We start from the raw sequence: 12,684 nt of genomic DNA on the forward strand, positions 1-12,684 counted from the left end.
AAATCAGGAAAGGCAAAGGGGCATTACTTTGGCATTATTCTCAGTTTACTATTTCAGGTAACCCTGTACCAAAAGTATATGCTCATGTAATGAATATGTACAAAGGTTGAGATGAATATTTCTGGGCAAAGATGAAGATTAGAGGCACAAAATGCCCTCAGCACCCCCCCCATGTATTTCCCCCCCTTGTTATTCTTCTTGGCTATGAAGAACCATGACATTCTCCCTCTCTGCTGCTTCTCTGGCACAGTTTTCTATTCTTCCACACAACATGAAACTAGCCAGTCAGGAATTATGTAGAGAGCAACTTCACATCAGATGTGCTACATAGTATCATAACTGACAGTGTATGAAGCAACTTTGCCTTGACTGGAGGAAATGAAATATGTCCCTATCTTGCCCAGACAATCGTGCAACCCATGTTGTATTGTGGCATTTTCATTGCCAGAGAACCAGGCAATACTTCTTGTCTTCTGAGGCTGTGCTGCAAGCAATAAAACCACTACAGCATTGGAAGGCAGGAAGAGGCATTCAATTGCCTAGTGGCATGCAGGTGCATTCCTTGATTTTCCATATTGCATCAGTTTCATTGCCTGGCCTTACAGCACAGTGCTGGATGACAGGGGGCATAGCCAGTTTGTCCAGGCAATGTGGGGTATGCGCTACACCCTGGACAAACAGCATAGCCATAATTACAACAGTAGTGGCATTCTGGTAACATCTGTGGTAGCAGTTTCTGAGATCTATATGCTTGTACCCGTTGGATGGTGGCTATCGTAGTGAATGCACAAATTCTGTGCATGTACAGTATCTGCAGTCTTTGTTGCCATGTCCCAGCCATCTCTTTCCATGATCTTGCATTGTATTGCTTGACACTTCACTACCTCCACAGGAGGGCCACCATCTAAGATGTTTTTAAAAGGATTAGACAAATTCATGGAGGATAAAACACAACTGCCGTGAACCATGATAGTTAAGTGGAGTCGTCAGGCACAGAGCCAGTGTGTGCCTGTGAATACCAGATGCTGGGAACCATCAACCTACTGAGGGCTCCACCTGAGCTGCTTTCCAGAGAAATCTAGCAGACTGGTATTGGAATGTAGCCCTCCAGGTGCCTCTCTCTGGCTTCCAGGGCTCTTTCCAGGCCATGCTTCGTCTCCAGGCCACACTCCTTACCAGCCCTGTTCTCCAGTGCTTTCGCTTGTCTGGAATATGGTCTTGAATTATGTCAATGCCTCTTGTTTTCTTGGGTGTGTGGGATGTGTGTAGAAACCTCTGGCTTTTGCATAGGTGAAATGTAGCTGGCTGTACAAAGGTAAGAGTCACATTCATTTCTTCATCCATTTTTGTCTCTGTCCCTGCCCACTATTAGCATATGGCCCCCCAGAAGGTTGCCCAGGAGGTAATGCGACTGTTGGGCTGACATAGGCTCTCTGATCAAAAACTTTCAGTTATGTTCTGCAGCCATAGAATTCCCACCTGGGGAAAGGCTTACCTTTTCTCCCAGTATTTCAGTACTGGCAGAAACATGCTTCTTCAGATAGATTGTAAAGTGCCATGCACACTACTGGTCCCATATAAATAATAATAATTAAGAGTCATTTGTTTGCTTAGTGAGGGCCAAGTTAGATGAGACATTTGATACCCAGGATCAGATCTCACGTCTCTTGCGATTTTTGAAAAAAGCAGCCAGGTGCCTATACGTTTTCTAAACAGGATAAATAGCAGCTTGAAGGGGAAGCAATTTTCACTGAGAAAATGTTGCAGGAGGAAAAGGATATCCCATCATCCCACAGCTTAGTGGTCCCAGTTTAGTTTGGACCCCTTGAGACAGAAGATCTGGCCATAGATCACATCTCATCAGTTTGGTCTTGAGTCTCCAGAGTATTTTAAGATGCTGCATCACACTGTTATGCTTTTAAGTAACTGATATCTTATGTTAATGTTTTTATTATGATAGTTTTATTGTATCATACATTTTTCCTGATTGTAAGCTGCCATGAGAGTCTGAATTGCCTGGTTTAGCTGAATCATATTTTAAAATAAATAAATAGAATACCATCTGTCCTTTGATAGAATTGGACACAGAGCAATGGGAAAATAAGTTATTTCTGACCTGCTGCTGTTTTTTATGCATGATTGAATATATTATAGATTACAAGTTCAAAAAATGTAAAAATCTCCAACAAATAAGATGTGTCAAGAAATACTAAGCTTGCTTCAGTGCCAGCCCTGAGTGCTTCTCTTTAATCACATCCAGTTCCCAGCAACTTTATGATCAGATTTTAAAATAGAAAATCATTTCATGTGAAGAAGTCATTACTAATTTTAGCAGCTTGAAACTTTTTGTTATTCCATATGTTACATTCATTTTATTTAATTTTAAAACAGCTGTATTATTAATGATCCCAGATTTTTTTTCATGTTGCAATTTGTATGTTTAAAATGGGAAAATCCAGCCCACTGCTGGCACAGATCCTGGGCTTCCCATAGGGTATAATAGAGCCCAGTTCCCTGTACATGCATACTCAACATGCCAGGCTCTTTCAGAAAATGGAAAGCCTGTGGTGTGGATCCCATATCCCTATCCAGTCTTCCTCCATCCATTCACTCAAAGAGAAGAGCCTGCTGGATGAGGCCAATGACCCATCTAGTCCAGTATCCTCTTCTCACAGTCGCCACCTTGATGCCTATGGGAAGCCCACAAGCAGGACTTGAGAGCAAGAGCACTCTCCCCTTTTGCAGATTGCACCAACTGGTATTCAGAAGCATATTGCCTCTGACTGTGGAGGCAGAGCATAGCCATCATGGCTAGTAGCCATTGATTTATCCTCCATGAATTTGTCTAATCCTCTGTTAAAGCCATCCAATTCGGTGGCCATCACCGCCTCTTGTGGGAGCAAATTCCATAGTTTAACTATGTGCTGCGTGAAGAAATACTTTCTTTTGTCTGTCCTGAATCTTCCAACATTCAACTTCATTGGATGTCCACAAGTTCTAGTGTTACAAAAGAGGGAGAAAAACTATCCATTTTCTCCATGCCATGCATAATTTTATACACTTCTATCATGCCACCTCTTACTAAAGTAAATGCTGCAACCTTTCCTCATAGGGGAGTCAATCCATCCTCTCGATCATTTTAGTTGCCCTTTGCTGAACCTTTTTCAACTCTACAATATCCTTGTTGAGGTAAGGTGACCAAAACTGTATACAGTATTCCAAATGCAGTTGCACCATAGATTTGTATAACAGTATTATGAAGCCAGCAGTTTTATTTTCAATGCCTTTCCTAATGATCCATAGCATGGAGTTTGCCTTTTTCACAGCTGCCATACACTGGGTCAACATCTTCATCAAGCTATGACTTGCTTCATCAAGCTACGTGGCTTCATCAAGCTACGACCCCAAGGTTTCATTCCTAGTCAATCACTGTCAATTCAGACCACACGAGCATATATTTGAAATTAAGATTTTTTTTCCCCAACGTGCATCACTTTCCATTTGTTTACAATGAATTTCATTTGCCATTTTACTGCCTATTCACTCAGTTTGGAGAGGTCCTTTTGGAGCTCTTTGCAATCCTTTTTATTTAACAACCCTGAACAATTTAGTATCATCTGCAAAAGTGGCCATCTCACTGTTCACCCCTAACTCTAGTTCATTTATGAACAAGTTAAAAAGCACAGATCCCAATACCAAACATCGGGAGACTCCACTTTCTAAATCTCTCTATTGGAAGAACCTGCTCTCTACTTCCTGCTTCCTAGCCAGTTGCTGCTTATAAATCTTTGACTCTGCTTGTCAACCATGCTGGAATCCTTTTGGCCTTTGTGGTACTTTTCCTGATCTGTGGTATACATTCCAGTTGAGCTTCCAATATTGTGTTTTTAAACAGCCCAAGCATTTTGGAGTGATTTGACCCTCTTGACTTTGCCTTTCAACTTTCTTTTTACCAATCCCCTTATTTTCGTGAAGTTTCCTCTTTTGAAGTCAAATATGACTGTGTTGGATATTCTTGGCAATTGGCCATTTACATGTATGTTTAATTTAATAGCACTATGGTCACAGCCCCAAAGTGGCTTGACAACACTTACATCACTAGGTCCTGGGCACCACTTAAGAATAAGTCTAGAGCTGCTGCCCCCATCAGTTCCATGACCAACTGTTCTAGGGCACAGTTATTCAGAGTATCTAGAAGTTTTACCTCTTTTTCCTGAGTGACTGGAAGATATATGTAGCCAGTCTGAGGGGAGTCTGAGGGAATCCATTACTACAGCATTTTCTCTTTTGGATGCTTCCTTGATTTCATTCTTCATCTCAAGATCTCTCTGAACATTTTGATCGGAGGGGGGAGGGGTGCTAGCACATCTCCAGTACTAAATGAATCTTGGACACCACCCACAATTCTGTGTAGGAGTCTTCTCCTTTTGGGATTTCTAGCTTGCTAGACTCAATGCCCTCTTTGACATACAGAGTGACATCATCTCCAGTATATCCTTCCCTGTCCTTCCTATAGAGTTTATGTGCAAAGATAAATGTGCCCCACTGGTTCTGTCTATTCCACCAGGTTTCTATTATGACCACTACATCAATGCTGTCCTCTAAGACCAAGCACTCCAGTTCTCCCATCTTGACTCAGAGGCTTCTGACATGAATACATGTTCCTTGACTGAACAGAAAGGAGACCTAGGCAGGAATATTGGCTTAATGATCCTCCGTGGCTCAGAGTGGTAAGCAGCGGTAACACAGCCGAAAGCTCTGCTCACGGCCGGAGTGCGATTCCAACGGAAGGAGGAAGTTGAATCTCCAGTAAAAGGGGTTGAGGTCCACTCAGCCTTCCATCCATCCGTGGTCGGTAAAATGAGTACCCAGCATATGCTGGGGGGTAAAGAAAGGCCGGGGAAGGAACTGGCAATCCCACCCCATATATACGGTCTGCCTTGTAAACGTTGCAAGACATCACCCTAAGAGTCGGAAACGACTCGCACTATAAGTGCGGGGACACCTTTACCTTTAGCTACCATTAGCTACTGTGCCAAGTTTAAGGTTCTAATTTTGGTCTACAAAGCCCTATGCAGCTTAAGACCAGGATACTTGAAAGATTGTCTTACCCCTTATATACCCAGTTGATCACTGCACTTTGCAAGTGAGGGCCTCCTGCAGATATCATTTTATGAGGAGATCTGTTCCACACAACATAGGAAGCAGCCCTTTAATGTTATAGCACCAACAGTTTGAAATTCTCTCCCCTTAAATATTAGACAGGTACCATCTCTGTTATCTTTTCAGTGCCTATTGAAGACCTTCCTGTTTCAACAAGATTTTTAAGTAGAGACCTTATCCCAGTCTGCATCTATACTGGAATTGCTTTTTAAGATGTTTTTAAAGTTTTTTTAAAATATGTTCTTAAGATTTTTTGTTTTAATATGTTCTAAAGCCTTTGTTTTTAAGATGTTTTAAAGTGCTTTTAGTGTTTTTGTTTGTTGCCCTTGGCCCCTTCTGGGAGGAAAGACGGGATATAAATTTAATAAATAAATAAATGAAGGTCAGGAATAGTGCCTATGTATGCATCACTGGGGTAATGTGGATAAGAGGGATCTGTTATGTTCTGTGAGATCCCTGTGCTAGTGAATGCTGTACCTGTGGTGGACTGAAAAAGCCTTCAGATAATATAAAGGAAATATAAAACTGAATTATAAGAAGATAATCAATTAACTTAGTCAATGATCTTAAATACATAACTGGCTAAAAATGTATGATTCCTTCTTCAGATCCTTCCATTCTTATTAGCTAAGATGTTGTAATGTCATGGAATGTTCAAATATATTCTAACTTCTGAAGAATAAAGCTCATTTAGAATGCCAATAAATATTGCTGCTTCTATGAAATGAGTAAAAAGGCAATGTTTCTGAAATAATCCTTAAATCAAACAGGTTGTGTACTATTGGCAGGAACAGAGGACTAGTGCCAGTCCTAGGATAAATGGCACCCTGGGTAGCAAGCACATACAGAGTTGCCAAGTTATATAGCTTGTGCAAGACTACAAAATGTAGCAATGTAACAGAACCTGCTGCTCCCAGGGTTCTTCATCGGTGTCCATGAAAAGGGGCCCACATCACTGAAGACAGTGTTCTCAACAAATGCTGAGCCAGAAAGCTCAGCTTGGCACCCAGAGCAAGTGCTCAACTCACTCACCCCTAAGACTAGCCCTGCAGAGAACAGAGGCAGGGCTAGTCTGTAGGCAGGAAAACTAAGGGCTAGGAAATTGAATGAGGAAAATACCTAGGAGATGACGGAGAGAGAATTTAGGAAGCAGTGTATCTGAAGAAAGAGAAAGTCACCAGGCAGGAAAAAGGGATATAAGAATGTGGAGGAGTTTGAGCAGAAAAAGTGGCAAAGAAGTTGAGGAAATTAGCACATGATTAGAAAATGGTCTAGGATAGAGTCTAGAGAGAGGAGGGTTTGTGTATAGGTGTAGAAGGCGACAAATCTCCCCCAGGACGGAATTATTATTACCAGCCATTATTACTCCTGCTTATATTAATTTTATTATTTATTTATTATTTGATTTATATCCCGTCCTTCCTCCCAACAGGAGCCCAGGGCTGCTAGTAAAGCGTTTATACTACTAGTAAACTCTGGCTTGACCACAGATTGGGCGGTAATTTAAGGCAGTGCATCCCACAGGGGAGTACTTGCTGCTAAAGCCATTCCAACGAAGGGTGTTGCAACCTAGGTGCTGGGAGAGACCTGGAAGCAGCGAAGTAGGCGAGCTCCTCAGTGGCTTTTCTGATTCCTGCAGGCACATTTTGGTTTTTGGATACAGGTGGCCACTGCACTCTGGTTTTAGGCAACATCTAGTTAGCCCTCTGAATACGACATGGTAAAGCAGCTTGGGATCCACAGTAGTTGATGCAATGCCTCCCTCAGATTGAGTCTGCTGTCCCTCCCCTGGACTTGCAGCTGATTGGCTACTGTGAGAGAATGGGGTGCTGAACTAGATGCATCTTTGGTGTGATCCAGCGTCTGGGTTCTTCTTATGGAATAGCTGCCCACTTGTGCTTACTAGCCCATTTACAAAAGTCCTTTATCTCAAAACATCTCACATTTGGCTGAATATCATTTCTCTCAGTTGCTGCATAGTCTGTACTCTCATTTTAGGGGAAAGTGCCATCCTTACAGACTTGCATGGCCTTGTATTAAACAGGAAATTTTAAAATCTGTTTCAGAGGTACAGTTATTTTTCTCAGGAGGAGGGTTGTTGTGTTCTTTTAGTTTTTGTTACATGTTCAGAGTTGTATTTATTAATTGCTGGGAAGATGTAGGTGCAATGGAATGCTAGGAAAACAAGTGGCTGTTATTTTTAAGATGGTAATAACCTTGGACATGTCTTGAATTCTTAGTTTTGTTGGGAAAAGAAGTGAGAAAATACCTGTTGATTGAAACCTCCCCCAGGATGTACTGGGATTTTCCCACTCATAACTGTGCTGTTTACTCTGTTCACATATAAATATACATAGCACGGTTCTGAGGTCATCATATTTTTTTTCTTGGGAGCAATATGTGCATCTTAATAGATTAATATAGTTAATCTATTGATTTTCTACCAAAAGATATGCTGATGGCCATTATCTTAAGCTATCCAATTGATGAAGGGTACAGCTATTAGTGATTATTAGCTATGATGCCGCCTTGATGTTGTTGTTACCCTTGTATGCAGAGGCTATGTACTTCTGAATTCTAGTCTCTGGAGCAAGCAACAGGGGAATGGTCATTATCTTCAGGTCTGCTTTTGAGCTTCCACAGGTATTTGATGGGCCACTGTTGAAAATACAATGCTAGAAGAGAGATAGACCTTAATGTGATCTAGACCTTGGCCTGATGTGATAGTCTGCAGGCCACATTTCATAAGGGAAAGTGGTGATGATATGGTTTAGTGCTGTAAGGACCCGGTAAAAAACTGGTTATTGATTGTAGAATTTTATTGATGGATAGCTGGCTGTCTTTCTCAGTTGAATATTGAGAGCAGATCTATGTACTGCTCCTGGGGTGGGGAGCCTTAGGCCCTCCAGACCAATTATAACTCCCATCATTCCTGACCATTGGCCTTGCTGGCTTTGGCTGATTGGCACTGGAATCCGACACTATCTGGAGAGCCACAGGTTCCTCATCCCTGCGTTACACAGAATGAGCTGGGTAGACTGAGGTCATAGCATGGACTTCAGTAGTTCAGACTGTAGGTGTCTGAGGATGACAGGATTTGGTGGGTTGTGTTTTTATTTTTAGTGCTTCCCTATGTAAGTAATTTTTTTTCACATGTACTCAAGCAGCACACCAGAGATGGAGATTTAGATTAACTTCTCAGTGTTGTGCAGGAAATTTTTTATATGGAGTAGCATTTTTTTTAAAAAAAACAGCACCCTAACATCTTCAGACTGAAGTGATACAATCCAGAATTCCACTACCGCACTCTATCAAGATAATTTCATTCTCCCTAATGGGTAAGATGGCTTGAAGCCAGCAATGAATGAATTCCTCAGCTTGTATCCAGAGGAACAGCAGCAGAAGGGGGTTGGCAGAAGGTGATTTTCCCACTTTGCCCTCTCTCTAGAAACTACCCCAGCCTCCCCTGACAACACCTCCAGAGGATCAGGGACCCTCCTAAATGGGATAAGCTATGACATGAGGGATTAGGGGAGAAGCCGGGCAGAGGCACCTTTTGCCATGATCCCTCTTAGCCTCCTGTGCAATGGCCCACCCATTCAGGAGAATCTTCCAACCCTCAGGAAAGACTTTTTAAGGAACTGCCAGGGAAGGAGGGGGCAGAAGTCATCTTTTTCCGACACCCTTTCTCCAGCACTTCTGTGCATCCACATTCTTAACTGTCTTTTAGAGCAAGTGTATAGGTATCCATTGGCCCACCAGATGCCCCTGAACTTCAACTCCCATCAGCCCCAGCAAGCATGGCCAGTGGTTCAGCAACATCTGGAGGACCAAAGATTCCCCACACCTGCATTACAACATTATAGAGATTGCTCTTAATTTTTGTGAAATCTTAATGAGAAGATTTTGATTAACCAGGCTGAAAATTTCAGACACACTTGTTTTGAGAATATTGTTTCTAGTGTATTGCTATGAAAAATGGACTGCCTTTAAGTCAATTCTGACTTATGGCAGCCCTATGAATCGGGTTTTTATGGTAAGTGGTATTCAGAGGTGGTTTACCATTGCCTTCCTCTGAGGCTAAGAGGCAGTGACTGGCCCAAGGTCACCCAGAAAGCTTCATGGCTGTGTGGGGATTCAAACCCTGGTCTCCCAGGTCGTAGTCCAAGACTCTAACAATTAAAAAGAAAAAATATTTATGACCCATACTTCTAACAAAGGTTGAAGATTGTTTTTATTAAATTGTTAATTATTTTACATTTCCTTCACCACTATGCTATACAACAAAATTAAAATACATATTTTAAAATATTATTCCTTTAAATTTAATGTTAATACTTTAAAAGGCAGATGGTTAGTCAGTTTTTTAAAAAAGAAATCAGTGAGCACCCTTACGTAGTATTTATTTTTATTTCTTTATTATATTTTTATCCCACCTTTCCTTCAAGCACCTCAACTGGAATAAAGATTTTAGAAGGCTTGTTGAAAAAAGAATGTCTTTAGTAGGTACCGAAAAGACAATAGAGATGGTGCCTGCCTGATAGGCAATGGGAAGGAGTTTGAAAGGATTAATGCTGCTACACGTAAGACCTGATTCAGACATTTTGCAAAACGCACCTCCTAAGAGGATATCTGCAGGACGCCCTCTCCTGCAGAATGCCATGCAAGATCAGACAATATTTAGGTATCCTGGTCCCAGGCTGTATAGGGCTTTGTACATCAGTACCAACACCTTGAACCTAGCCTGGTAGCTAATTAGCAGCTAGTGCAATTCTTGTAGCAGCAGCATAATATGATGGTGATATTTCACCCCAGTGATCAGTTGAGCTGCTGCATTTTGTACTAGCTGCAGCTTCCAAGTCAGCCTCAAGGGCAGCCCTACATAGAGCATTTGCAGTAAGCCAACCTGGGCCCCAGAGATAATCACCCAATGACAGATGATCAGTCAATGATACTAGATAAAGATGTCACATGATCAGGCGTGTAGTCATCCAGGGTCTCAGGGGGTCTTAGACCCCTTACTTTTTTGGGAGCAGGGTCCCTATGTCTCCAGCTTCCTACAAGCCAATCAGCATGAAAGGGAGTCACTGAGAAGAGTCTTCTAACATGCTTCCTTGTCTTTTCCTATTGGCTGGAGCCAATCAGAGTGAAAGGAGGTGAGTCAGCCACTGAGAAGACTCTTTTCAGTAGCCAACACTTCCCCCCTTTCATGCTCATTGGCTCCTAGGGATGTCTGTTGCTGTGGGAGAAGGTGTTAACAAGGATCTCATTCTCAACCCAACAGCAAAAAAAGGGGGGCATAACTGTGACTATCATGAAGGGACTCTGTACCTCTCAGTTTGCCACTGCACTACTGGTCAGCACTGATCAGGAACTATTAGCTGTGGTAGCTGTGTGGAACCTCTGTGTTCAGAGGTAGTCTACCTCTGAATATCAGGTGCTGGGGATAAAGGAGAGAGGAGGAGGGATGATACCTTTGTGACTTGCTTGTGAGCCTCATAGAAGCATCTGGTTGGCTGCTGATGGGTGTAGAATTCTGGTTCTAGTTAGTCTGATGCTGAAGGGGTTGCCTTGGGTTATGAGGGGGCTGGGTTTGCTTGGCCCAGAGAAGATGGCAAGAGAACTTTGTAGCAGTCTTCAGATAATGTGAAGGGCTGCCTTGGGGCACTCACGGACTCATCATTCTCTGTTGCTCATTTTGTCTGTAATTGAACTGCCAACTGGACCAGTCCTATCATGAGCGCGAATGAGGTGTCTGCAGGTTTTGGAGGACGGAGATGTGTGCGTCCTGTTGCCAAAATAGGATTCAGCTGTCAGACCGGTTTACATTCCTGTGTGGAATAGGAATGGGCATCCTCTTGCCCTTTGTCTCATGAAGTAAAATGGGCCTTTTGGGCCAGTCCTGGCTACCACCAAAAAGATCTACGGCATGTCTACCAGAGGTGTAGTTGTCCAGGGTCCCGGGATGTGTGTGTCTTAGACCCTTTACTTTTTGGCGGAGCAGGGTCCCTGTGTCTCCAGTGTCCTTTCATGCTGACTGGAGCCAATCAGCGTGAAAAGTGTTGACTTTTCTCAGTAGCCAGCACAACAGCCTCAAGCTGATTGGCTCATCTGTTGTTGTGAGAGATGGCACACACGGGAAGGAACGTGGAGATGATGATGGAGAGCAAGCAAGCAAGGGAAAGTGGAAAAGGAGGTAGAGGAGGAAAGCACTTCAGCTGAAGGGGAGGCTCTCTGTCTTGTTTCCTCTGCTGCATTAGTTTGTTTGTTTACAAGGATCTTATGTGTGGTTTGTTCCAGCCGAAAGTAAGGGAGGAGGAGGGAAAGAGAGAGAAAAAAACGTTTGCGGGGGGGGGAGTGTGTGTGTATGTTTCAGCTTTTATTGATGTTCCATATATATGTGATGTGCATGGTAAGGTGAAATGCAAATGAATATCCCTAAGTTTGTGTGTGTGCGTGCATGCATGCACGTGTGCAGCCAACACCAGAGATTAGGATCAGGAGTTTTTATCCTTTTATTTCCCCCTAAGACTCTCTGCCCAGATTCAATTATTCTGTGTCTTAGCATGACAACCAAAATGAGCAAAGGAAGTTCCTTACCTTACATTTGCCCATGTGCAGGCACAGAAAATAGTAGATCAAGCTGAAAGGCAACACCTGGAGATCTGCATTGATCGTTGCAATGCATCACTAAGGGAAAGTATTCCAAACAAAGTAAGAGACTGACAGCTCATTTTATTGTATAGTCTTAAAAGGTTGTATAATCTGAGAAGAGTCATAGCTGTGAGGGGACGTGGTGTGACCATCGTGAAGGGACCCTACACGTCTGAATTTGCCACTACACTACTGCACATGATGAATAAATGAAACACCCAATGTAAGAAGAGAGAAAAGGGAAGCAACATGGGAGGCGGGCATGTTCAACCCCTGTGATTTAATAGTCATTTCCTCTTCATTAGGAATTCTGAAAATTATAATTCAAGGGGTGGTGGAAATTAGGGTTCTGTTGAATGCCTTTTTGGTAAAAAAAATTAAGTGCCAGTACTCATATCTTGATAAAAGTGTCATGGGGGCCAGCACAAAATGGCTGCCTTAGGTGTTGCCGGTACTACACACACACACACACACACACACACACACACAAAGCCCTGGTTCTGTTACAGAAAATTGTCAGCATATCATCAAATTACAGCTCTTAGAATTCGTTGTGGGAAGTCATTATAGGTTTGTGGTATAGAGAGCTTGGAAAAGTTACTTTTTTGAACTGCAACTCCCATCAGTCCCGGCCAGCAAGGCCACTGGATTGGGCTGATGGGAGTTGTAGTTCAAAAAAGTAACTTTTCCAAGCTCTGATATGCTGTTGCAGCCTCCAAAATGCTGCATGAGACCACACCCTCCTCATCCTATTGCCTGTAACTAGGAAACAAGTCCTCACTGACTTGCAGCACCCAGTGTTCTCTTTTCCCCTTGCCTTCTTTGACCTTTTCTTCTCCAGATTATTCTGCCTGAGGGGACTAACCC

At 42.7% G+C, this 12,684-nt stretch overlaps 1 protein-coding gene across 1 annotated transcript in view; it reads left to right on the forward strand.

Annotated features, from left to right (window-relative positions):
* CAMK1D (calcium/calmodulin dependent protein kinase ID) overlaps positions 1 to 12,684 on the forward strand; it is a 351,451-nt gene that overhangs the window by 306,197 nt on the left and 32,570 nt on the right. The window lies entirely within an intron of this gene.

This window comes from Rhineura floridana, chromosome 8 (assembly GCF_030035675.1).
Source record: "Rhineura floridana isolate rRhiFlo1 chromosome 8, rRhiFlo1.hap2, whole genome shotgun sequence".
Taxonomy (NCBI): Eukaryota; Metazoa; Chordata; class Lepidosauria; order Squamata; family Rhineuridae; genus Rhineura; species Rhineura floridana.